Source organism: Lissotriton helveticus, chromosome 3_1 (assembly GCF_964261635.1).
Source record: "Lissotriton helveticus chromosome 3_1, aLisHel1.1, whole genome shotgun sequence".
NCBI lineage: Eukaryota > Metazoa > Chordata > Amphibia > Caudata > Salamandridae > Lissotriton > Lissotriton helveticus.
In genome coordinates, this window is record NC_136061.1 from 1,807,596,864 (window position 1) to 1,807,598,179 (window position 1,316).

Here is a 1,316-nt window from a genome sequence, read left to right on the forward strand (position 1 = left end):
TTTTTTTTTTTTTTTAAATAAATAAATAAGTGTGGGATACAAATTTTACAACTTCTATGGTATTTTTTGCTCTACAAAAGGCAAATTGTAAGTAATACACTCAATTTATACAACATAGTCACACCCACATACAACATTCAGCCTATCCATTTGACATTACAAACACATATACAAAATACACATACTTTGTAGCTTGCACGCACTACAGTAGTATGTATGAATGAGACTGTTGTTGTGCTAAATACGCCTGTGCTGGTGCCGAGTTATGCTGTGTTGTTGCTCAATGTTACTGTGGGGGGGCCGAATGATAAGGTGGTATTGATGCGTGTTGCATTGGTGGACATCACAAATTAGGTTGTTGTGAGAATTGCACATGTTGTTGGGATGAGTTATGCTTTGGTGGTAATAGTTGAACACTAACAAACCACAACTCATCATCAACACATCACAACAACAGCATTAGGAAGCACCACACTAACATCACTCATCAACACACCAACATCACTCTACACCACCACAACAGCATCATTCTACTACAACAACATACAAAAACACTAACACACTTCACATTAAAATAACTATTCACACATGCAAAACACTCACATTTGCCAATCACACCCTCACTCACACTCACTCAGCCTCAACTCATCACCCACCCTCAATTACACTCACTCACCCTCAACACCTCACCCTTACTCTCCCTCAACACCTCACCCTCACTCACCCTCAACACATCACCATCACCCTCAACCACCTTCAATCACCATCAACACCTCACCCTCACTCACCCTCAACACCGCACCCTCAAACCTTCAATCACCCTCACTCTCAACACCTCTCCCTCACTCACCCTCAACGCCTCTACCTCACTCACCTTCAGCCATTCACCACCTCACCCTCAATCACCGTCATCCTCACTCACACTCAAGACTTCATCCTCACTCACCCTCAACACATCTGCCTCAATTACCCTCAACCACACTTACCCCCAACACACTATCACACTAAAACAACACACAAACACTTACCACCACTGCACCACTTCACTCACCCTCAACACCTCACCCTTAAACTCTCACTCAAACTCACTCTCACTCATCCTCAATAACATACAACACCTCAACCACACTCAGCCTCAAATCCTCAATAACACTCAGCCCCTCACCCTCACTCACCCTCAACACCTCACCCTCAATTACAATCAACACCTCACCCTCACTCACCCTCACTCATCCTCACTCACCCTCACTCACCGTCAACACACTATCACACTACAACAACAAACAAATACTTACCACCACAGCAACACTTCACTC